At 38.4% G+C, this 25,076-nt stretch overlaps 1 protein-coding gene across 4 annotated transcripts in view; it reads right to left on the minus strand.

Moving 5' to 3' along the window:
- LOC124720337 (protein roadkill-like) overlaps positions 1–15,181 on the minus strand; it is a 28,868-nt gene extending 13,687 nt beyond the window's left edge. Inside the window, exon 1 of one of the 4 annotated variants that reach the window (XM_047245655.1) lies at positions 15,031–15,181. The gene's annotated coding sequence lies outside the window, so the exon portion shown is untranslated. Of the gene's footprint in view, positions 1–14,176; positions 14,334–14,373; positions 14,529–15,030 lie in introns of those variants that run through there. The other 3 variants (XM_047245659.1, XM_047245654.1, XM_047245656.1) reach the window with 3 other exon arrangements.
- Between the last annotated feature and the right edge of the window lie 9,895 nt (positions 15,182–25,076).

Below are 25,076 nucleotides of genomic sequence, written 5' to 3' on the forward strand. Positions count from 1 at the left end.
TCTGTTAAATGAGGAAACATATGACTGTACGAGGTGCATTCAAGTTCTAAGGCCTCCGATTTTTTTTCTCCAGACTGGAAAGAGATAGAAACATGCGCATTGTTTTAAAATGAGGCCGCGTTCATTGTCAATACGTCCCAGAGATGGCAGCACCGTACGGCAGATGGAATTTTACCGCCACCGGCGAGAATGGGAACTGTTTTAAATACTTAAAATGGCGACGTTTTCCTTACTTGAACAGCGTGCAATCCTTTGTTTTCTGAATTTTCATGGTGTGAAACCAATTGAAATTCATCGACAGTTGAAGGAGACGTGTGGTGACGGAGTTATGGATGTGTCGAAAGTGCGTTCGTGGGTGCGACAGTTTAATGAAGGCAGAACATCGTGTGACAACAAACCGAAACAACCTCGGGCTCGCACAAGCCGGTCTGACGACACGATCGAGAAAGTGGAGAGAATTGTTTTGGGGGATCGCCGAACGACTGTTGAACAGATTGTCTCCAGAGTTGGCATTTCTGTGGGTTCTGTGCACACAATCCTGCATGATGACCTGAAAATGCGAAAAGTGTCATCCAGGTGGGTGCCACGAATGCTGACGGACGACCACAAGGCTGCCCGTGTGGCACGTTGCCGAGCAATGTTGACGCGCAATGACAGCACGAATGGGACTTTCTTTTCGTCGGTTGTGACAATGGATGAGACGTGGATGCCATTTTTCAATCTAGGAACAAAGCGCCAGTCAGCTCAATGAAAGTACACAGATTCACCGCCACCAAAAAAATTTTGGGTAACCGCCAGTGCTGAAAAAATGATGGTGTCCATGTTCTGGGACAGCGAGGGCGTAATCCTTACCCATTGCGTTCCAAAGGGCACTACGGTAACAGGTGCATCCTACGAAAATGTTTTGAAGAACAAATTCCTTCCTGCACTGCAACAAAAACATCCGGGAAGGGCTGTGTGTATGCCGTTTCACCAAGACAAAGACAACGCACCCACACATCGAGCTAACGTTACGCAACAGTTTCTTCGTGATAACAACTTTGAAGTGATTCCTCGTGCTCCCTACTCACCTGACCTGGCTCCTAGTGACTTTTCGCTTTTTACAACGATGAAAGACACTCTCCGTGGCCGCACATTCACCGGCCGTGCTGCTATTGCCTCAGCGATTTTCCAGTGGTCAAAACAGACTCCTAAAGAAGCCTTCGCCGCTGCCATGGAATCGTGGCATCAGCGTTGTGAAAAATGTGTGCATCTGCAGGGCAATTACATCGAGAAGTAACGCCAGTTTCATCAATTTCGGGTGAGTAGTTAATTAGAAAAAAAATCTGTGGCCTTAGAACTTGAATGCACCTTCTAGTGTGAAGCCCTGGCTCACCAAATCGTAATGCCAGGAGTAACACCACAGTGGCATTGTTAAGAATAGGTCCTCTCCCCAGATGAGCACCGTACTCGACCACTGTCATCTGGAGTAGTGCAGAACCATCATTCATCAAACACAATGTGAGGCCATTCTTTAGTAATCTACATCTACATATATACTCTGCAAACCACCATGACATGCGTGGCAGAGGGTACATCCCATTGTACCAGGTATTAGGGTTTCTTCCTGTTCCACACATATACTGAGCGCAGGAAGAATGATTGATTGAATGCCTCTGTGCATGCAGTAATTATTCTTGCCTTATCCTCAAGGTCCACGTGTGAGCGATACGTAGGGGTTTGTAGTATATCCCTAGTGTAATAATTTAAAACGAATTCTTTAAACTTTGTTAGTAGACTTTCTCGGGATAGTTTATGCATGTCTTCAACAGTCTGCCAGTTCAGTTCCTTTGATATCTCTGTGACACTCTCCCACGGATTAAACAAACCTGTGACCATTTGCAATGCCCTTCTCTGAAAACGTAAATTTCCCCTAGTCAAATGCTTTTCAGAAATCAAGAAACACTGCATCAACCCGTTGCCTCGATCCAAAGCTTTCGGTATGTCACGAGAGAAAAGTGCGAGATGGGTTTAACACGATAAGTGTTTTTTAAATCCGTGCCGGTTGGCACAGCGGAAGTTATTCTGTTCGAGATACCTCATTATATTTCAGCTCAGAATATGCTCCAAGATTCTACAAAAAATCGACGTCAAGGATATTGGATGGTAGTTTTGTGGATCATTTCTGCTCCTCTTCTTGTAGACAGGTGTGACCTGTGTCTTTTTCCAAGAACTAGGCACGGTTTTTGTTCGAGGCACCTACGATAGATTATAGTTAGAAGAGAGGCTAACAAATTCAGTACACAGTCCGACAGGGAATCCATCGGGCGCTGTAGCTCCGTTCAATTTTACAATTTCATCTGTTTCTCACACCACTCTAAACGCAGCTGCCAGTGTTATGATGTTAATGGCAGACCATTCCCTAGTCCAGCTGCTGCTAATCTCCAACCAATCGTGTGGGATGACAGAAGTTGCAAGGAATCCATTACCTGTTCTCAAACTGCAGCGACAGCTGTGAAGGGGTTACAATGTGCTCAGTATACATGGCTATCCTCCCTTATGGTAGTCAGATGTGGTCGACTGGTAGTTTGACAGTGAGTACGAGCGCCTTCAGATACCCGTGCAAACGACATCGAGCCACTGTCAAATCTGAAAGCACCGTAAATCTGGATACTGCAAGATCTGAACAACTGGCCAAAGAGAATCAGAATGAGGCTCCTTTCCAACTCTGTCCGATACTGATACTGCTCCCTCACACAAGTATGTGGCGTCTACATCTACACTCCAGCCACTATGTGATGTATGGCAGAGGGTACCTTGAACCACCACTAGTCATTTCATTTCCTGTTCCATCCCAACCACTTAAGCAGTTGTCAAGAATGAGTCGCACTAGAGTTCTGTACGCAGTTGCCTTTACAGATGGTACACACATTTCTTAAACTCACCCAATACGCTGAAGCTGGCAAGTTTCCTTTCCTACTGCAGTCATTACACGCTCGCTCCATTTCGCATAGCTTTGTAACATTATACCCGTATTTGGGAACCGATTCCACATGCTTGTACTTCTGTTAACAGTCACCTACATGTCAATCACATTGATCACACAACATCCGATCCTGTTTGCGTCCCTTTTATAACAACACTAACATTAATGTGCTCTGCTGGCCATTCTACTCTCACAGAGAATTGCAACTCAAATAGTTTTTATACCCACCAATAGCACATACATGTACAAAGTTATATCTAAAAACAAAGATTTTGAGACTTACCAAACAAAAGCGCTGGCAGGTCGATAGACACACAAATAAACACCCAAAATTCTAGCTTTCGCAAACAACGGCTGCTTCGTCAAGAAAGAGGGAAGGAGAGGGAAAGACGAAATGATGTGGGTTTTAAGGGAGAGGGTAAGGAGTTATTCCAATCTCGGGAGCGGGAAGACTTACCTCGGGGAAAAAAGGACAGGTATACACTTGCACACACACGCGCACACACACACACACACACACACACACACACACACACACACACACACACACATATCCATCCGCACATACACAGACACAAGCAGACATTTGTAAAGGCAAAGAGTTTGGGCAGAGATGTCAGTCGAGGTGGAAGTACAGAGGCAAAGATGTTGTTGAAAGACAGGTGAGGTATGAGTGGCGGCAACTTGAAATTAGCGGAGATTGAGGCCTGGTGGGTAACGGGAAGAGAGGATATATTGAAGAGCAAGTTCCCATCTCCGGAGTTCGGATAGGTTGGTGTTGGTGGGAAGTATCCAGATAACCCGGACGGTGTAACACTGTGCCAAGATGTGCTGGCCGTGCACCGCACCAAGGCATGTTTAGCCACAGGGTGATCCTCATTACCAACAAACACTGTCTGCCTGTCCCATGCACCCTCCCACCACCACCTACTCCAGTCCTGTAACCCGGAAGGTGTACACGATCAAAGGCAGAGCCACGTGTGAAAGCACCCACGTGATTTACCAACTGACCTGCCTACACTGTGAAGCTTTCTATGTGGGAATGACCAGCAACAAACTGTCCATTCGCATGAATGGACACAGGCAGACAGTGTTTGTCGGTAATGAGGATCACCCTGTGGCTAAACATGCCTCGGTGCACGGCCAGCACATCGTGGCACAGTGTTACACCGTCCGGGTTATCTGGATACTTCCCACTGACACCAACCTGTCAGAACTCTGGAGATGGGAACTTGCCCTTCAGTATATCCTCTCTTCTCGTTATCCACCAGGCCTCAATCTAGGCTAATTTCAAGTTGCCACCACTCATACTTCACCTGTCTTTCAACAACATCTTTGCCTCTTTACTTCCGCTTCGACTGACATCTCTGCCCAAACTCTTTGCCTTTACAAATGTCTACTTGTGTGTGTGTGTGTGTGTGTGTGTGTGTGTGTGTGTGTGTGTGTGTGTGTGTGCGTGTGTGCGTGTGTGCGTGCGTGTGTGTGCGTGTGTGTGCGCGCGCGCGCGAGCGAGTGTATACCTGTCCTTTTTCCCCCTGAGGTAAATCTTTCCGCTCCCGGGATTGGAATGACTCCTTACCCTCTCCCTTAAAACATACATCCTTTCGTCTTTCCCTCTCCTTCCCTCTTTCCTGACGAAGCAGCCGTTGGTTGCGAAAGCTAGAATTTTGGGTGTATGTATGTGTTTGTTTGTGTGCCTTTCGACCTGCCAGCGCTTTTGTTTGGTAAGTCTCAAAATCTTTGTTTTTAGATATATTTTTCCCACGTGGAATGTTTCCCTCTATTATATTCATATCATGTACAAAGTTAAATTGACATCCAATTGTAAATGCTTCAATTTTTTTTGTCAGGCAGTGTATATCAGGAAGAGAAATGGACAAAGGATCTAGTTCTGAGGTTCACCTTCTGTAACTGTTTCAATGGTACATTGAAAGTTCACAGTTTAACATCAATTTGTATATTAGTTTAACGCATTGCTTACGATTCAACAGGTATGTGGTTATAATGTGCACGGATCGATCCCCGGTAGATTATGACTTCAGCTTTCTTAGAAGTAACCTATGGTTTACAATGCCTAAAGCTTTTGCCAGGTCTAAAAATATGTCTGTAATATGCAACCTCTGGTCCAACAGACAGAAAGCTATGGTCATGCTTAGCTCTTTTTTGGAGCCTGTGACAAAAATCTATTACCACTTTGAATTTTGTGAAAGAGTCTATATTCTGGAAAGGGCAATCATTTCAAATATCTTGCTCAATATGGGAATTAATGATTCGTCTATAGTTGGAGAGTGCTTCCGCACTTCTATTTTTATACAGTGGTTTCACAGCACTCACTTTTAGAATGGTTGGATGCATATTTATAGTAATGCTGCAGTTAATCAAGCAGGTAAGACATTTTAAGATTCCTTTTAAGCACACCTGCAATAAGTATGTCATGCCATTCAGATTCCATCACCTGACAAAAGTAGCCAGAATAATGAAAATCAAATCTACCATATTTAGGCAAATCTAAAGTGCAATTGAATATAATATGGACACTTATTTTAAAAATTAAAATAATTAGAAAGAGTTTGTTGGTACATCACAGGTACACAAAATTTATTTTACACAATACACAAAACTATCAAAACAACAACAACTCTTAATCCCCTGTTAAGTGATACAGTCATTATTAAAAAAAGAATGCTCAACTTGATTACCTACATGACAAGGAGACATACATACCATAAATTACGGGCATTACTAATCATTATTCACAAATGTCATCATTACTGGTATCCTCTGAGGAGCCTACACCAGAAATAGGTTCAATTTACTCTTTCCCTATCATTCTCTGCGTCCTTCCAGAGCACATCATCTTCACTGCCATCCAAAGTATTTGAAATATATCATTTCTTGAAAAATTTACGATCACAGGTGCTTCGATGCTTTTCCAGGCAGCCAAAAGCCAGCCTGCAATAATCAGGGGTGCAGGACTCTTAATTTTCCCTGGCAGAGTCAGTTCACAGTTTGAATAATAAAAACAATTTTCATACTGTTCCTGAAAGTAACTTTTGACAGATTTATTTATACTAACATCCAGAGATCGTAACACGGAAGTCATTCCTCCAGGAACAAAAATAAAGTCACTGGTTAGGCTGTGGATCTTTGTTATTATGTCGTCAGTGAGATGACCATGAAATGCATCAAGACAAAGCGTCGCTGGTGGTTTGGACGGCCCGCCATGACACAGTTTCCTTATGTATCACAGCTAGTGAGGCATTAACGTTACTGTCACTCATCCCTTCTCCCGATTTCTAACAATGCCATCATCAGGGGACAGCTTTTCATTTTTAGGGATCTTGGGTCAGATTTCCAGACCTAAGTGGGTGTGCCATTTTTTTTATAATACGAGACGCCACGCTGCGTACTTCGTACACACATAAAGTTTTGTTTTCATTTGTTGTTGTTGTTGTGGTCTTCAGTCCTGATACTGGTTTGATGCAGCTCTCCATTCTACTCTGTCCTGTGCAAGCTTCTTCATCTCCCAGTACCTACTGCAGCCTACATCCTTCTGAATCTGCTTAGTGTATTCATCTCTTGGTCTCCCTCTACCATTTATACCCTCCATGCTGCTCTCCAGTACTAAATTGATGATCCCTTGATGCCCCAGAACATGTCCTACCAACCGATCCCTTCTCCTAGTCAAGTTGTGTCACAAACACCTCTTCTCCCCAATTCTATTCAATACCTCCTCATTAGTTATGTGATCTACCTATGTAATCTTCAGCATTCTTCTGTAGCACCACATTTCGAAAGCTTCTGTTCTCTTCTTGTCTAAACTATTTATTGTCCATTTTTCCACTTCCATACAAATACTTTCAAAAACGACTTCCTGACACTTACATCAATACTCGATGTTGCCAAATTTCTCTTCTTCAGAAACGCTTTCCTTGCCATTGCCAAATAGCAAAACTCCTTTACTACTTTAAGTGTCTCATTTGCTAATTAATTCCCTCAGCGTCCCCTGACTTAATTCGACTACATTCCATTATCCTCGTTTTGCTTTTGCTGATGTTCATCTTATACCCTCCTTTCAAGACACTGTCCATTCCGTTCAATTGCTCTTTCAAGTCCTTTGCTGTCTCTGACAGAATTACAATGTCATTGGCGAACCTCAAAGTTTTTATTTCTTCTCCATGTATTTTAATACCTACTGCAAATTTTTCTTTTGTTTCCTTTACTGCTTGCTCAATATACAGATTGAACAACATCGGGGAGAGGCTACAACCCTGTCGCACTCCCTTCCCAACCCCCGCTTTCCTTTCATACCCCTCGACTCTTATTATTGCCATCTGGTTTCTGTACAAATTGTAAACAGCCTTTCGCTCCCTCTATTTTACCCCTGCCACCTTCAGAATTTGAAAGAGCGTATTCCAGTCAACATTGTCAAAAGCTTTCTCTATGTCTACAAATGCTAGAAACGTAGGTTTGCCTTTCCTTAAACTTTCTTCTAAGATAAGTCGTAAGGTCAGTATTGCCTCAGGTGTTCCAACATTTCTACGGAATCCAAACTGATCTTCCACGAGGTCGGCTTCTACCAGTTTTTCCATTCGTCTGTAAAGAATTCGCGTTAGTATTTTGCACCTGTGACTTATTAAACTGATAGTTTGGCAATTTTCACATTACATTACAAGTGGTACATTAAAAAACTCAAAAAGTGCCATGTTTAGAGATATCTCGATCGATAAAAACATGAGCAGTCTGTTATATTATAAATACTAAAGCGGCCCCCAGACAGTCAATAACACTGTACAACATTACCTGAAGTGCAGTAAAATTAAATATGTAGATGTGAGATTGATAGATTGCACAATAATATTGAGAACTTCAAAAACCTTTGAAATATGTCATCCTCTGTGAGCAGTATTGTACTAGATCCTGGATATCTTGTGTGTTCACTGTTTGTTGTTGTTGTTACAGTGCTGAAAATATGTTCAAAACTAGACGAATGAAAGTTATGACTACCATTTAAATAACTGCCAGCACTGTGGGATGCCAGGCATATGAGTACAAAATGGAAACGTTACGAATGAATTGTATTATTTGCTGCTCTTAAAACACAAGGAAAGACTACAAAGACCAATGATTTTTTTAAAAGTAAGTACTGCAGTATTATAAATAATGTAAAAATGGATATTTGTGTGGGTCTACATTACCTACCTGCAGATAATCCTTTAGTGACATGTTTCTATAACTATGCGTGAAATACTTTTAAGGTGACACTGCACTTGCAAATTTAGTCTTCGAAACAATTGCCGCTGGCAAGATAGAGTAGCATAACACATAAACACTGACTTGGTGGAATTATGTCTCTCATTTTGCTATTTTGTTTTTTGATCATGGGGATTTGAGCATCAGCAGAAATTTAACCTGGGTGAGGGGGAAAGTGTGAGACTCTAAAATACATAGGTGGCAGTTCCAAGATGGCGTCTAGTGAGGTTGTGTGTAGTGATCAAGTGAACAAAAGTTACAGTTGTGCCTTAAAAACAGGTGTCTATGGAAATTGTAGTAGTGAAATCGTGAAGCTAAAAGAATGAATTTCAAGTTTACAAAAAACTGTGGACTTTTAAGATATGACATTTCGCATTTAAGAAATGAAAATTCTGAGAAGCGGAAAGTCCCTCGCAACATGGCGCCAATTGTGAATAATCAGTCGAGTAAAATTTACGAAAATACGTGTTGCATGTGTAAAAAGTACTACACTTTCAGTGACAGGATGTGCTTAGCTTGCACTAAAATATCAAAAGTTGCGGAAAGGAGACATGCAGAATCGGAGAAATTCCAGTGTGTAGCAACTACATCTAACGAACAAAACAGTATATTACGCCTAAAACATCTAAAGCTGTGAAAAAAATTGCGAATGATTCCTCGTTATACATTACGACAAGCAACAGGTTTGATGTGCTACAAAAAGATGAAAATTGTGAACAACAAAGCACTGGGGTAAATAAAAACTTCATAGTTCAAGAAAACAGCATAAGTAGCAAGAAACGTTCGTACAACAGACACAGCACTAACACAAAAAGTTCACCTAAACACAAAAAAAGAATAACAGTGTTTGCAGACAGCCATGGGTGATCAGTTGCAGCTAACTTAATGCATCAAAGTCATAATAATTTCGTAATCCAAGGAAATGTTATACCAGGTGCACCATTAACTTCAATACTTGAAAGCTGTAACAACTTACAAGATCTCACAATGAATGACACAGTTATAATCTGGGGTGGCACAAATGATGTCGCCAAAAACGAAGCAGACAAGGCATTAAATGCTATAACATCAGCATTAATTAAGCTTCAGCACACAAATGTAATCATAGTAGGGATACCCCATAGATACGATCTTGAAAGCTGGTCCTGAGAACAGAGACTGGTACACTTCTCACGGACTACACCTAAATGCTAATGGCAAGGAAGAAATGGCCAGAACTCTACTTGCAGCCATCTCTCCAAAAAATCAACTAAAGCCTGCAATATCACTTGAGTGGAAGGATCCAGATGGAACTGAGCAAATAATACCACAGCAAGAAAAAACTACAGTACCAGAAATCAACCACTATGTTGTCAAGAGGACAGTAACGAACAATGGAGTAGGAAGATCAGTTTGCAGGAACAGGATATTCAAAAGTCCAGAAACACATTGTGCTCCTAGAAGATCCTCAAGACCAATAAAACCCAGAGTTCAAAGTGACATGTTTTTGTGGGAAAGTAAAGCAACTAACAAATTCCCAGGACTTGGTAAAAACAACTGGCCAAGCCAGCTAGTTAAAACAACAGAAGCTGTTGCATCAACTGCAGACTCTTCAGCATCACTTAATCAAATGTGGTGGAGTATACAACTCCAGTTACTGTAACACCAGGCAGCTCGGCAACTCTTCGGACTGTACGGAGCAAGAAGGCACCTCAACAGCTACCTTGACAACTAGACAGACAGAAGCCAGGTTGGGTAGTAGATCGAGAAATGCAAGATCGCCAAAGAACATGAACACTTTTAGTGCCTGGATCCAGAACTTATGTAAGTGAACCAACTCAGTGCATTTTAAAGGAAGATAATCAGAGTGACCAGTTAAAAATACCACTAAGGCTCATGCACCTAAACATACAGTACCTTAGAAATAAGCTTAATATATTACAGGTTTTTGTAAGTGAACAGTCACCTCATATAGTAGTGTTAACTGAGCATGGATTAAAATCTGATGAAATTATTTACTGTAAACTAGAGGGCTACTCCTTAGCAAATAGTTATTGTAGACAGCAACATAAGGGTGGTGGTGTGGCAGTTTACATTAGTGAGAATCTCGAGTACAATAAAATAAACTATCTAGACCAGTACAACAAAGAAGGCTTGATTGAAGTGACAGGCATTGAAGTCCACACCAAAGAGTGTAGAGAGGTTATGAGAAAACAAAGTTATTGGGATTTACCATCCACCAAAGGCTGATGTAGTTAGCTTCATAGACATATTTAGTAGAGTAGTGGGACGTTGTGGTCCCAGTGACCTAACTATACTTGGTGATCTGAATATTGAGGCAAAATCTTCCAGTTTGTGTAATATGAGGTTAATAGATACTCTTAACTCATATAATCTCATAAATGTAGTAAATAGTGAAAACAGGGTAACAAAGTCCATATCTAGCAGAATTGATTACGTTATACTATGTAAACATATTAAAGACAGTGTTAGGTGCTGGAATATGGATTTTCACTACTCTGACCACAAATGCCAGCTTGTAGAGTATGTAAACACAAGCATCCCAAAAATGACAAAAGTTATCGAAAATAAAAGAATCCTAAAAGAGGGTAACATCCTTGCCCTAAGAAATAAATTAGCTATAGAGGACTGGGATCTGGTTTACCAGACTGAAGGATCTGAAAACAAATGGGCCAAATTCTATGATACTATGCTAAGACACTTTGACAGATGCTGCCCTGTTAAGAAAATACAAACAGTGTTCACCCATAACCACAGTGCAAAAACCAACAGACTGATACTTCCAGCAAATATGATAAAACTCAGGCAAAACATCCAGGACCTGGATGTGTTACACAAGTCAACAAACCTGCAGGTTTTTAAGGCCAAGTATAACGAAGCCAAGAAAATCTTTAAGAAAAGAGCTTTCAAATCTAAGAAAACAGATATACAGCAGTGAAATAGCTCAATCAGACAATATAGCCAAGACCTCATGGAGAATTGTAAATCAATTTTGCAAAGCCACACCGAAGCCAGAAACTGAAATTTTAATTATAAGACATGAAGGAAACACAATTAAAGATCCTAATAAAGTCTGCAATGTTTTCAATAAATACTTTATATCTGCAGCTGTTAGTCCAATTAATAACACAGTTGTGAGTAGTAAGGTAAAGCTCAGCCCCTTTGAAGAGCCACCTTTTGAATTCAAACAAGTAAGTGAAAAAGAAATAGGCAGGATAATAAATAACCTAAAGAATAAGTTCTCATCTGGATGGGATGGTTTGAGTAGTATCGTGATTAAAAAATGCAATAAGGAATTAGTTAAAATAATCACCCACCTGGTAAACTGCAGTATCAGAGAACATACATTTCCAAATGTATTGAAATGGAGCACAGTTAAACCAGTGCATAAAAAAGGATCCAAGGAAGAGGTTTCGAATTTCAGGCCCGTATCATTAATACCTGTCTTCAGCAAAGTATTTGAAGTTGTGCTGCTGACACAACTTAGTGACTATTTCTTGAAAAATAAGTTCCTAACAGAGACACAACACGGATTCCGAAAAGATCATAGTACTATTACAGCAATTACGGAATTTCTTCACAAAACGTATGGTGCCCTTGATCAAGGAATGCAAACAGCTGGCATATTTCTAGACCTTACTAAAACCTTTGACTTGGTAAACCATGAGTTACTTTTAAGTAAACTTGAGTCATACAATGTAAATGCTGCATCCATGCAATTGCTGGCTACATATTTATTTAACCGCATGCAGTGTACAAAGCTGACTTACAAAATCAATAATCAGATCATTAATTTCCAGTCCAAATATGAGACAGTCACACAAGGTGTACCCCAGGGCTCAATTTTGGGCCCTTTCCTTTTCCTAGTGTACATAAATGATATAGAGCAACCTTTCAACTCTCAACTGGTAACCTATGCAGACGATAACTCACTTATTTCTTGGTAAACAAAATGAGTTAACATTGGTAGCAACTGAGGGACTACAGCAAATAACTACTTATTTCCAAGATCAAGGCTTGAAAGTTAATATCAGTAAATCTCAGTTACTGCCATTTAAACTTACAAACTCACACCAAACCTCTATCAGTAACATAGGTGGAATTGAAGTAGTGGACACAGAAGGCTGCAGATTTCTAGGTATTCACCTGGATGAAAATCTAAGATGGGTAAACCATATCAAATTTTCATGCAATAAAATCAGCAGTTCATTACATCTAATCAGCCAGTTATCAAAAGTAGTTCCACATCAGACATTAAAAACAATTTATTATGGAACCATTTTTCCACAGATTAATTACGGGATAGAGATATGGGGGTTGTGCTGCCAACATACATATGAACAGAATATTAACCCTACAGAAAAGAGTAATCAGAATTATCCATGGATTAGGGTATAGAGATTCATGCAGGGAAATCTGGGTCTAGTGCAGCAGGGGATACAACCCGTCGGCTTTGGACAATGACGTCACAAGTCGCCAGAGAGCAGTTTACCATTTTCGCTTTTGCTGTTATGTTTCAGTTTCGTTTTTTTTACTGGTTGCTTAATAAAGTGGATCTGTTTATTCTATCTCGTGAGTTTTTTTAAAAAAAGCCAAAAAACACTTACCAGCCACTGAAGGGAGTTACAACACTAAGAAGAATCGCTTCTCGATTGGCGACTTGTGACGTCATTGTCCAAAGCCGACGGGTTGTATCCCCTGCTACACTAGTCCCGGAAATCTTTGTTCATCATAAATACCTCACAGTCTACTCACTGTATCTTTACAAATTAATTATATTTTTTGTGACACATCAAAACAAAGAAACAAAGTGCTCTGATATGCATGCCTATAATACAAGTAATAAAGATTGCTACTACAGACAAAGAACAAAATTAAAAACAACAGACCATAGTCCATGCATTAGTGGTCAAATACGGTACAACAGATTACCAAGCTCTATAATGTGCCACAAAGGAAACTTATTCAAAGTGAAACTGAAACATTTCTTGATTGACAAGTGTTTATACTCTTTAAGTGAATATTAATATTAAACTAAAATAAATTATTGTGTGTGTTTATATATATATATATATATATATATATATATATATATATATATATATATTACTAAACTTGTGAAAAAATGCTATGACGTTTGCAAAAGACACCAGTTGGTGTCTCCATGCAAAAAAAATACAATAAATAAATATTTTTGATGGAAAAGTTGGCCAGTTATGACAAAACCATTATACACCAGAGAACTGACGGTAATCCACTCTCTCTCTTTTACACGAACTTTACTTTGACACCGTACTTACAACATCAAATGAAAGATTAAACCATAGTATCGTCTATCAGCCACGCAGTGCCACATCTGGCTAAACAAGAATATTAGCGGAATCACAGGAAAGCGTAAAAGAATTTGATGACGAATGAAAACACTGTTACACAATATTACTGAGCAGTGAAGAGAGAACGTCAATAATATTGCGCAGTACAACTGACCGTTAGGGGGCCGATTAAGCTCTCTTGAACTTTTTCATTTATTTTAACATCTATTAATTGCTGGTGGAAAACCGGAGCTAATGCCGGTATTAATAATATATCAAAGATTTGATCCAAGATATGATGAAATATTCGTCAAATGTATTTGACAAAGATCTTTCGCGTGGCGCTAAAAAGGGGTATTACACTATCATATTTTTCGTCAAAAGTTCAAGATTAACCGCAGCAGTTGCATGTACCACAATTGCACTGTGTGCACATGTGGAAGAGAAGCGGGGGAAAAAAAAAGGGAACGTACCTGGTTGAAGCCGTGGGTTTTTGACGAGACAATGAAAGCATTCAACAAAAATTGTTACGTGAACTTATAGAGGCGGACGTCAAGTAGTACATAATTACTTAAGAATAGATGAGCATACATTTCAGTATTTGATCAGTGAAGTGTACCCTCATATCACAGAGCACAATACTCACTTAAGAACTGCTATATCTGCAGAAGGCAGACTCACTAACACTCCAATTCCTTGCTACAGGGCAGAGAGAGGTTAAGTCTCCAATCTCCATAATCTGTTTTTGTATTCACGGTGCCTCGCGTTGTAAAGCGCCTCACCAGCTTCATACATCTCTATTAATTATGTAGTTGTAGATACACAACAATTGTATTTACTGACCTTGGTAACAAACACATTACATAATACATATGACAGAACCAACGAGTTAAAATTTCTAACTCGTTGGACAGAACGCTGAGCGTCACTCGCGCTCCACGTGGTTACATGTCAATGTCACATTGCAGTGAACAGAAGACAAGCTACTTTTATGATTAAATCTACGAGGACCTTGATTTGATCAAATTTATTTGACGACAGCCAAGACGAAGTGCTTTATTACACCATCAAACTTCTTTGACAAAAATATTTGACAAATCAACTTTGACAAAGAAATATCATATAAATCATTTCTTGAATCATCCAATGGCGTTACTCCTTACTAACAAACGGCACAAACTTTTTCTACATCTTATGAACAGACGAATGATATAACGTTTTCTTCCAACTTTCTCAACAAAATGGCGTGACTTCGATACAAGACTATACTGCTTGCTGTGCAGTACTTTTAATGACCACGGCTGAGATCTAGCAGCAAAAATTATCGCGGTACAGCCACGGCTTTGAAAACAGGTTAACATTTTTAATACGAAATTCGAAACTATTTTTAATGCGTAATGGTCGAAACAAGACTCTTCTTTTTCACATTCGCACTGATGGCGAAAGAAAAAATAACGTAAAGACATAAATTCAAAACACGCACAATTATGAAGAGTTTACCTTTCCAGAAGGTTGCACAAATAACGTGTAAGTATTGCTGTAAGAAATACCGACAATAGTCAACAACTTCACCTCAATTCCAACCACCAACAACAAACTGCAACGCAGAAAGGAAATAGCTTGAAAGTACCACGCCCGCAGCACTGCCAATAGCTGCGAGTATGGGGACACCAACTGTACTCTGCCATGTGTTCAGAAGAAATTATTAATATGTTGAATATCCTTAATCACGGAGCTGCTGCATGATCTGTACAGAAAATTAGTTTGCAAGGCATATGATCAGCAAAAGATGAGAGAAGACCGCAATGGAACGCAGTGAACATTAGGTAATTACGGGCTAAACTGCGATTTTCCGATATCTGTGATTTCTGTGAATGCTACTTTTCAGTATGTGAGATTCACAACTGTGATTTGTCGCAGTTCTCGAATTCAGTTCTTGTCTCCCTCCGCACTCTACCACTGCTATTTCTGCTACCCTGCTATTTCGGGTCTAGTGCAGCAGGGGATACAACCCGTCGGCTTTGAACAATGACGTCATTCCTTAGTCATAGATAGTAATGTCTTCACTTCGAGGCATAGATAATAAAGCAGTTCTGTGTTCTAATAAGCGCTATCATTAAAATAATTGAATGTGAATCTAAAAGCGATCGTTTATCTATATTTCACTATTTTACCATATTTCACTTTCTTATTCCACCAATATGCTTCAGTAGCTGATAAGTGTTTTTGGCTTACTAAAAAAAAAATCTCACGAGATAGAATAAACTGATCCTAAGATACAGATGCTTCAGTAGCTGATTAGTGTTTTTTGGCTTTTTTTAAAAAAAAAATCTCACGAGATAGAATAAACTGATCCTGCTTTCGCTGTTATGTTGTAGTTTAGTTTTTTTTATTGATTGCTTAATAAAGTAGGATCAGTTTATTCTATCTCATGAGATTTTTTTAAAAAAAAGCCAAAAAACACTTATCAGCTACTGAAGGGAGCTACAACACTAAGAAGAATCGCTTCTCGGCTTTTGATAAGATCAATGTGTAGTTCCCTTTCAACAAGTGAAACACAAAGATTAAATAAACAATCAAAACATATAAAATGAAACAGGTTGCAAATGTAACGTACGTGTATTTCCACCTATTCGTTACCAGTGTACATATATCGAGGTCAATGGAAGTCTGGTATACATATATTACATACGTAGGTCATTCTGTCATCAGTAATACTGATATGTACGTAAGAAAAGACTGTTAGTAATAGCGGAGACGTATAGTTCCAGTGAACAACAGGACAGCAATGCTAGTTGAAACCAAGAAATCGACTATGCTAAACTTGTATCCCGTACTGCACTTAAGCAATACAGTTCGAAAGTCTTTCGAGATACAACTGACATACATGTAACGTGATGTATTCTTTGCTAGTAATTTCATTCATTTCTTTCCATTGTATTTTGCGAAGAAATACTAAGATACAAACACGCGATATCGTTAACATGAAAATACTACTGGCCCTTACATATGTGAAATAAAGTTTATCTCTCTCGCATTCCTTTGTTTCTCAACATTCTCCTCAGCTCTTTCATCTTTGTAATAAATGCTCTCTGGCGACTTGTGACGTCATTGTTCAAAGCCGACAGGTTATATCCCCTGCTACACTAGACCCGCTATTTCTGTACTCCTGCGATTGATCCCCGTATGTAAAAGTTACACTTGTCCACACAGAACATTGCATCTCAACAAAAGTGTCATTAGTAAGTATGTTTTACATTTGTTCTTCCGTTGGCTTTAATTTTGTTAATACAAAAGAAACAATAGTGAAAATATTAATAGTTAGCCATATGTACCGTAATAGTTCGTATGTAGAAAACGAATTATAACGTATTGTTATGTTCACAGGTACCCGAACTACTTTTCAGTCACTCAGCATAGCGATAAATCAAAATATCACTGTCAACAAATCTGAAGAAATTGCCACTGCGTCTTTAGACTGTCTTCGTCAGACGAAAGTTTGGTTTCTAAGCGTTTCAATCAACTTACGTGAGATCGTTGTTGCAAATGTGAAACATCCCCTGGTAATTTCCAAGAATGATTGCCTGTCGAAGTCGCGGGGTCCAAACGATACATATTGAACGTGTGATCATAAATCGATCAAGCGACTCTGGTGGCGGGCGTTATGAGTATGTTTACGGTTGTCACTACAGTAATGACAAAAGAAGAGCGTTACAAAAATACTTGTAATTACAAAGGAGACGACTTTCCTTACTCGGGACTAGTGCAGCAGGGGATACAACCCGTCGGCTTTGAACAATGACGTCACAAGTCGCCAGAGAGCATGTATTACAGAGATGAAAGAGCTGAGGATAATGTTGAGAAACAAAGGAATGCGAGAGAGATAAACATTCATCTTGTCAAAAGCGTAAGTGTTTTTTGACTTTTTAAAAAAAAATCTCACGAGATAGAATAAACTGATCCTACTTTATTAAGCAATATCTTGTCAAAAACCGAGAAGCGATTCTTCTTAGTGTTGTAGCTCCCTTCAGTACGTAATAAGTGTTTTTTGACTTAAAAAAAAAATCTCACGAGATAGAATAAACTGATCCTACTTTATTAAGCAATATCTTGTCAAAAACCGAGAAGCGATTCTTCTTAGTGTTGTAGCTCCCTTCAGTAGCTAATAAGTGTTTTTTGGCTTTTAAAAAAAAAATCTCACGAGATAGAATAAACTGATCCTACTTTATTAAGCAATAGTGTTTTTTTTGGCTTTTTTAAAAAAATCTAACTGATCCTACTTTATTAAGCAATCAGTAAAAAAACGAAATTGAAACATAACAGCAAAAGCTTATTAGAACACAGAACTGCTTTATTATCTATGCCTCGAAGTGAAGACATTACGATCTATGACTAAGGAATGACGTCATTGTTCAAAGCCGACGGGTTGTATCCCCTGCTGCACTAGACCCCCTTACTCCTTGTCGGTGTTGTCGTTCTGTGAAAGTCCATGTGATGTGTACACTACGGGAACAATTCCCTTTTGCCATTAATTTGCGGAGGTGTGTAACTTAGAGCAACTAAGGGAACGACGGAAAACAGATGAATATGACGATCACAAATAATTGACCATAACGCCCGCCACCAGAGTCAATGTGATCGATGTAGGATCGCACGTTTGATATGTATCGTTTGGAACCCGTGACTTTCAGAGGCAATCATTCTTGGAAATTAGCCATCCCCCATTGAGTGGCTTTCATATATATGCAGTATTACTCTGGCAATTACGTTGTTTGTAATTAGTGACAGCAAAAATGATTGATAATCTTTGTCATTTTGCAGAGTCAGTTCCGATTCTGATTATTGGTTGCTGTACTTATCTATCCACATTAAGGCTCTTGAGAGAGAATAGTGAAGATACAAGACAACTCTTAGAGGATTTGCAGTTTAAAAGTGACATAATTATGATATAAGTGTGTAGAATGAGTGACTGAACTGTGTTTAATTGATATTATTCTGCGTTTTTAAAGAATGATAAAATAGGTGTTACATACTGTGAGTGAAAAATAAAATTCTCGTTTTCCCATTGTTAAGCCTACATGTACCCGTAAATTTTCCTCCATTTACTTATTGGTAAAGACTTGTTGGAGAGTGAAGTGCCCCCCCCCCCCCCCCCCCCCAATCCCTTTCCCCACAATCTCGGTGTGGTGACGCTTTCCCCACAATCTCGGTGTGGTGATGATGACCTGTAACATAGCCCAAGGTCTAGAGTATACGTTTTGATGCTGTTGATATGAGTGGGAAGTACCAATCTTCAAGTTGAATCAGGAATAGTTTAGGTGCAATACTTGAAGGTAACACAGGAAAAGCTTACTTGTGTAGGTGGTTGTTGTGTTGGCAAAAAGTTGTGCGTGCCGTTGCCATGTTGAACATAGGTGTAAAATTTTTCTCCTGAGTCTTGAACTGTGTGGGAACAAAAGAGAGGCATTCATATGACTCAATAATATTGTTTTCATTTCATTATACTTATACAGCTGTCTTGAGTTCTGCTGAGTTAATTTGTATTTACATTTTGTATTTCTTTATTGGTCCTGTAAATCGTGTTTAGGTACATATTTTGTACAAACGATGTAGGACAAGTCGGGTTGGTACCGTATATACAACATAGTACATATTGTTAGTTTGAAAATATAAATAATTAAAAATTATTCAATACACGTTTAATATTAATGATAAAATTAATATAATGAAATAAAATGATAGATTGGTTAAGAATATTTGATCAGTTACATTATACTTTTCTGGTACTCTAAAAACTCGGAAACAGAATAGAAGCAGTGGTCAAGCAAGTACTCTTTCAGTTTCACTTTAAACTTTTGTAAATTTTGCATTTGTTTCAAATAGGATGGCATGTGATTGTACAGCATTATGCCAGTATGATACACTCCTACCTTACAAATGTTTGTACTTCCTGTATATACATGCAAATAATCCTTCTGTCTAGTAGGCCATCATGAGAGTGATAATCACAGTTATACTTGAAGAAATTTAACATTACAAAGTCCTGTAGGCATGTAGAGCATTAACCACAATTGTCAAATTCGACGCAGAATCAAGCACATTTTTTAGGTTACTTGTTTCTAAATGATATTTTCAGGAGAAAATGGAAATATTGATTCTTATTGATATGATATGTTCAGAGTCACATAACTGGTGCTGAATGTGCATATCATCATATAATTCATCTCTTGAGGCTCAAGGTTCTTATGACGAAGTTTGAACGTTGGTCAACAGATGGCACTAGGCGCTTTTTAGTTTCAACTTCTGACTTCAAGTTGCGATTTGTCACAGAAATCGCATTTGGACTTGACAGCCAATGGAAGTGAAAGCGTATAGCACAAACTTTGACCAACAGTGGGCATTATTAACAGCGCTTTTTAGTTGCTACTTGCGACTTCTAACCGTGACTAGTCACTGAAATCGCAGCTAATTCCGTAGAATGACACCGGGTTTACAGAAAGCAGTACGAAATTGGACCAACAGATGGCAAACGACGTGAATGAGAAATGCTACCTGCGACTGCTAATTGTGACTGAAATCGCAATTAGATTCTGTAAAATTGTTATTGTGATATCTGTAACTGCCCAATCACTGTGATTTCTAACAGATACGCGATTTCCTGCGCACAACTAGGTTTAGTGATACAATGGATGAATAAGAAAACAGAAAACGGCAGAAAAATAGATGGCTCCTCTTATATGACGATCGGCCACTGTGTTTAATGGTAACTTATTTTGTTAAAAAATATTGATATGCGGGGGTTTCTCAGTATTCCCAATCAATTAGCCTTTGATTATATTAGATTAGATTTACTTTCATTCCAATTGATCCGTAGTGAGGAAGCCCTCCAGGATGTAGAACATGTCAGAAAAACAATAATACATGACAAACTGAAACAAATAAGCTAATGTACCTTCTACAGGTCTCAAGTGGAATGACCGTCATTTTTTTAATGACCACGATATGAAAGAATCATTTTACAAACACTAATGCACTGAATTTAAAATAAAAAGTGTTTTTTATTTATAGGGTAATAAACCTGTAATCTAACTACTATAATACTTATTTACAATGAACACATTACTACACTGAAATGGTGCAGAAGTTAGATTGTATTTAACACACACACACACACACACACACACACACACACACAGAGAGAGAGAGAGAGAGAGAGAGAGAGAGAGAGAGAGAGAGAGAGAGAAAGAGAGAGAGAGAGAGAAATCAGTTGGTTCTACTGAGAATTTCATCAATGGAGTAGAAGGTGTTTGCCACCAATAAATCCTTTATGCTTCTCATAATCTGAATTTCATTGGTTGTTAAGCTTTCTATGGCTGCCTGCAAGTTATTGAAAATGTGTGTTCCTGAATAATGCACACCTTTTTGTACAATACTAAGAGACTTTAAATCCTTGTGAAGATTATTCTTATCTCTAGTATCGATTCCATGAATTGAGCTGTTGGTGTGAAAAAGTGATTTATTTTTAATGATAAATTTCATTAAGGAATAAATATATTGGGAAGCAGTATCCTAGTTCCCTAAACAGGCTTCTGCACGGTGTTCTTTTGTTCACACCACATATAACTCTTACTGCAAGTTTTTGTGCCCAGAAAACTAGCTTGGCTTGATGAATGACAACAAAAAATAATCCCAAAGGACATTATGGAATGAAAGTAAGCATAGTATGCCAGGTTTTTCATTTTTATATCCCCTATGTCTGACACAATTTGCATTGCAAATAGGGATTTGTTAAGATGCTTCAGCTGTTCTGTGGTGTGCTCCTCCCAGTTAAATTTATTATCAAGTTGTAATCCCAAGAATTTAGCACTGTGCACTTCCTTTATCTACTTGTCATCGTATATTAGGCATATACTCATGTGACACCCTCTACAAGTTCTGAATTGCATGTAGTGTGTTTTCTCAAAGTTTAGTGACAAAGAATTGGCTAGGAACCAGTGATTAATGTCCACAAATATTTTATTAGGCGATCTTTCTAAGACTATACTTGATTTGTATTTATTGCAATGTTTGTATCATCAGCAAACAAAACGACCTTGGCTTCTGGTAATCTTACTGATGAAAGGTCATTGATATACACAAGAAAAATGGGACCTTGCGGGACCCCACATGTAATTAGTTCCCAGTTGGATGATGCCTGATAGCTTAATACATGTCTCTTTCCTAATAACACCCTTTGTTTTGTGCCAGAGATATAAGATCTGAACCATTTTGCAGCATTTCCTGTTCAACCATAATATTCTAATTTACTTAAAAGGACATTGTGATTTACACAGTGAAATGCCTTTGACAGATCACAAAATGTACCAGTTGCTTGCAATTTTTTGTCTAATGAATTAAGCCGATTTTTCACTGTAAATGTAGATATAGATAGCCTTCTCTATATGAGAACCCTTTAGAAATCCGAACTGCGACTTTGACAGTATGTTATTTGAGATAAGATGGTTATGAAGCCGATTGTACATTACTTTTTCTAAAATTTTTGAGAATGCTGGCAAAAGTGAAATTGGACAGAAATTTGATGCTATTTCTTAATTTCCCTTCTTAAACAGTGGCTGAACTTCAGCATATTTCAACCATTGAGGAAATATTCCACTGATAAACGACTGGTTACACAGATGGCTTAATATGTTACTTAACTCAGAATCACATTCTTTAATTAACTTTGTTGATATTTCATCATACCCACTAGACGTTTTTGATTTTAAAGATTTTATGTTGGACATTATTTCTGCTGGGGTAGTTAATGTCAAATTCATATTATGGAAGTTATAAAATGTTTGTTAAAAAGTTCTGCAACACTACACACATCTATCACCAACGTATCATTTATTCTTAATGCTATTTGTCCCTCTTCATGTCTGGTTCTACCAGTCTCCTCCTTCACTATATCCCATATTGTCTTTATTTTTTATCTGATATGACTATTTTTTCCTTGTAAAATACTGTATTTGCTTCGATGTTCATATTACAGTCTTTAACATTTTGCAGTATTTCTTGTACTGTGCTATAGCATCAACATCAGAACTGTTTCAGATTGACAGATACAGTTTTCTTTTTGTTTTACAAGATACCCCTATTCTCTGAGTAATACATGGCTTCTTTGTAGACTTTGCTCTAACCTTGGTTAGTTTTGGGGGAAAACAGTGTTCAAATAAGGTACGCACGTTATTAGCAAAAGTGTTATATTTTCATTCATGCCATGAGCACTGTAAACATCAGTCCAGTGAATGTCTCTGAGGTGTGTCCTAAAATAATCAATTTTTGGCTTATTGGTTACCCTCTTGAGCTCAGATTTAACAGATTTTATATCCTGTTCAGTATTAACATTTTAACAGAAGGAACTGCATGTCATGGTCTGAGAGGCCATTGACTATTGGTGTTGCAACATAATTTTGTTCATTGGTCTTTTCTTTAAAGATATTATCAATGGCTGTTTGTGAGCGATTGGCTACCTAGTGGGGAACTTTATAGTGGGAATTAAGTTGAATGATAGTAATACTAAGTCAAATAAGTTCTTATTGGAAGAGTCTGTAAGGAAATCTGCATTGTAATTACCAGCAACCTCTATTTCTTTGTTGTCTTCACGGTCCCTGCAGAAGTAGGCTGTAATGATAAATTCTATTGTCCGATTCCACTCATCGGCTTTGAGCAATGACGTCATACCTAAGGCAAAGCCGCTACATATAGGCGGATCATACTCGCAAACAAAAGAATGTAGCACACGACAAAATTACGATAACACAGACGCAGTTATTTACTTAGTCATGAATTCAACTGAACATAAAGAAAATAATTAACAACATGAATTAAAAACAAATTTCCATGTCTTGTAAGAAGTATTCTCGTAATTTACGCGACTATAAAAGCACAGAGAACCTGTAAATTGCGTTACAGTAAAGCGCATGGTGACGTCATACTGTTATAAAATAGCGTAAATTTTATATTAATTATTGAATCTAACGGGAGAAGTGCTGGAAAGTGAGAGTTTTTGGCGGGGAGAAACTAAAATGTAGAAGAAAAACGGGAAAATTAAATGAATGACAACAAATACGAAGCAGCAGCATAAAATGTGGAGAAGCCGACACACTAAATACTAAAAGGCAATGCATGACAAACGGGTATCTACAAAAAAATGAAGAATATTGGAATTGATAACTAGAATTAATCTACGTAGGTAAATCGCAGTTACAAATTTCAGCCGTTCCATGATTCATATGTCAGTTATTTTCGCAGTTGTAAGCACTAAAACGTAACCATTTCTACGTTTGTAATGGCTCTCTAAAACTACTGCAGTGTATAACAAAAATTGGGATCGTTAACCAGAACTGACCTCCTATATAAGTCAATTCTACTTACCGATTCTAATATTAATAATTTTTTTGGAGTAGCTCAAAGAGCTATTACAAATGCAGAAATCATATTATCCTACATTTTAGTGCACACACGTGCTGAAAAAAGATCTATAAGGAATCATCCAATGGCTGGAAACAGTAACTAGAATTAACCTATATAGGAGGTCAATTGACCTATATAGGAGGTCATTGGATGGTCCATTAATTAGAACGTTTTTTCAGCACGTGTGTGCACTACGGTTTTTTTGGGATTTCTTATTGATGTCAAAACTACCATGAAAAGCTAATAAATATTCTAAGTACAGCTCCCAAATTTTTCTTTTTTTTGTGGTAATGAAGACAGTAATCCATGTGTAAAAATACTGGAACACTTCAGTGCACACACTTGTTGTTAGAACGATCTTAATAACTAACCGTGGAATCGGTAACTAGGATAACCTATATAGGTCAGTTCCAGAGACTGATTAAAGGCCGGCCACGGTGGTCTAGCGGTTCTGGCGCTGCAGTCCGGAACCGCGGGACTGCTACGGTCGCAGGTTCGAATCCTGCCTCGGGCATGGGTGTGTGTGATGTTCTTAGGTTAGTTAGGTTTAAGTAGTTCTAAGTCCTAGGGGACTTATGACCAAATATGTTGAGTCCCATAGTGCTCAGAGCCATTTGAACCATTTTTGAACTGATTAAAGTATTTGTTAGGTCCTACGTTTCGTCAATTTTCGTTACTTGTGCACTCGCCCCGTTACATTCAACAATTAGTATTAAAAGTTAATGCTGAGTCATAATGTTATGACTTCACCATGCTCTATACTGTACTGGATTTAAAGATTCTCTGTGGTTTTCTTACTCGCATAAATTACGATAATAATTTATTTCGGACATGAATACTTCTATTTTTCTTTTCTTATTTATTTTCGTTACCTTTAATTCTTGTTGGTATAACTTATGAATATGATCAGTAACTTTCAAAGATTGCCTCTACGTAGCATCCCTGCCTTACGTATAGCGCCATTGCTCAAAGAAGACAAATAGAATCTGACACTACAATTGACCTGGCTGTATCATGTTCGCAGATTACTCACGTAATAATGATTTCTAAAACTTTGTAAGTAAGCCTTACTGGGGTAATTGGAGTCTATC

This window comes from Schistocerca piceifrons, chromosome 11 (assembly GCF_021461385.2).
Source record: "Schistocerca piceifrons isolate TAMUIC-IGC-003096 chromosome 11, iqSchPice1.1, whole genome shotgun sequence".
Taxonomy (NCBI): Eukaryota; Metazoa; Arthropoda; class Insecta; order Orthoptera; family Acrididae; genus Schistocerca; species Schistocerca piceifrons.